At 58.6% G+C, this 2,082-nt stretch overlaps 1 pseudogene; it reads right to left on the bottom strand.

The window, feature by feature from the left end:
- The window catches only part of LOC102770630, a 4,954-nt pseudogene that overhangs the window by 2,367 nt on the left and 505 nt on the right, over positions 1–2,082 (bottom strand).

Here is a 2,082-nt window from a genome sequence, read left to right as displayed (position 1 = left end):
GACCCCGTCCTGAACCAGAAGCCGGAGGAAGGACGGACGCCCAGGACCCTGCTGCTGCCGTTGCCGCCGCCGCCGCCGCCTGTCGGCTTCCAGGCTGCGCCGCCCTGAGGACTCGGAGCCCCTGAGAGGCCCTGGGGAGACGCGCCGGGACTGATGCACTGGACAGCTGTGCCGGGACAGTTTTGTACGCACGGACTGGTTAGCGATCCTCTTCTACTGAAACTGGCTCAGCCCGACCCCCGCTGGAAAGGACGTCGGCCGCGCAGAGGTGGAAGGTGGGACCCGACGCCACTGCTGCCTTGTGAGGGATGGACCCCGTGCCGGCGGGCCGGTGACTCCCTCCTCTGTAACGGGGCTGCTGTGGAGAGAGCGGACACGGGGGCTGTGCCTTCTCACTTATACCTGAGCTGCAACAGAACAAAAAACCCTTTTCTATCTGCAAAGCCTTCTGTCGTGGTTCTTGGTACGGGATTTAGAAGAGCCAGGCTCTCTCGAGCTCTGTAGTGCGTTCTTGGACTCCCGGTGTCAGGGCTACGGGCAGCAAGGTCCAAATGTGTTCTGCCCCTGAGTGTAACAGGAGCAGAAGAGACAGGCTGGAACGGAAGGAGCTGCGGGGGTTCATGTGGGGAAACGGGGGTTTGGAAGAGAAGCTGCCCCTCAAGTACTGGTGTCGGGGCCGCGGCTGAGGTGTGATGCGCGTGGGGAGGGCTGGGTGCCTCCAGGAGCGTTCTGGGTGCACATCAGGCTGTTTTGGTGCCGGGAAGGGTGTGGCAGAGCAGCATAGCCAGCGTGAGGGCCTGGACTGGCTTCGTCATTGGTGTCTCTTACCCAGTCTCGGCCCCGGGAGAGGGCGGTGAGCTGCCGGGAGTGAGAGCTGGATGTTGGGGATCCAGATGCACCCTGGCCATTCCCGAGGGCCACGCTGCCTGGCTGACTGGCCACAAGGACAGGATCTTCCCTGGTGGCTCCTGAGCCCAGGGGTTTGTGCTCCTGTCTCTGTTGGAGGAACGCAGGGCAGCTAGTCCCCTCTCTGTGCCTGGGTTTGGTATGAGCCTCTGCACTTGACTGTCTTGGGTCTGCTCAGCTCCCCTGGAAGGGCTGGCCTGGAGCAGCCCAAGAACCAGAGTGAAGCTCAGAGACAGCCTTGGTGACCAGGGAAAAATACAAATTTAATTTTTCCCCTTCTGACACATATTTCCAGAGCAGATCTGATATACAGAGTATCACACCAGCAAGAGACAAGGTAAAATGAGGACATAAAGACAACCTTATTCCTTTTTTTTTTTTTTTTCCTTCAAATATATTTTATTGATTTTTTACAGAGAGGAAGGGAGAGAGATAGAGAGTCAGAAACATCGATGAGAGAGAAACATCGACCAGCCGCCTCCTGCACATCCCCCACTGGGGATGTGCCCGCAACCCAGGTACATGCCCTTGACCGGAATAGAAGCTGGGACCTTTCAGTCCGCAGGCCAACGCTCTATCCACTGAGCCAAACCGGTTTCAGCAAGACAACCTTATTCTGAAGGATGGTTTTGTACTGTCCCCCCATTTGGGGCACATCCTGAGCACCTTAAAGCTCAGTTTCAGACGAAGGGGGACGGTAGGATGTTGCCTGTACCCCTCTGTGGCTGGAGAAGGCTGTGTGAGCCCACTGCTGTGGGTGCTCCACGCTCAGGTAGGACGAGGGGAGGAGCATCCGAAACAGTACCTACAGTCGGAGAGGGCTGATGGGGCTTCCGGGGGGCCCTGTCCAGCTTCCTCTTGCAAGATGGGCTCGGCTTCCTGAGGATGGTGAGCTGGGCTTCCGCAGTTGTTCTCCATCCCATCCCATCCCATCCCATCCTTGCCAGTTCCCAGACTCACCTGGAAGCATGACCTGCAAAGCTAAAGCCACGTAGCGGGAGGCTTCCCAGCTGGTCTGGCACAGCTGTGCCTCCGCGTCATGGCCCTCACTCCACAGTGGGTGCCTGCAGTGACACAGGTGCAACTGGGGGGCCTTTAACACAAGGCAGGGAAGGGAGCCACCTGGGAAGGCGCTGGAGCAGGTGAGCCCTGGAGGGGTTTTAACATACTGGCTGC

This window comes from Myotis davidii, unplaced genomic scaffold, assembly GCF_000327345.1.
Source record: "Myotis davidii unplaced genomic scaffold, ASM32734v1 scaffold453, whole genome shotgun sequence".
Classification (NCBI taxonomy): Eukaryota; Metazoa; Chordata; class Mammalia; order Chiroptera; family Vespertilionidae; genus Myotis; species Myotis davidii.
The sequence above is the reverse complement of the archived record's forward strand: the minus strand, read 5'-3'. Positions and strand labels throughout refer to the sequence as shown.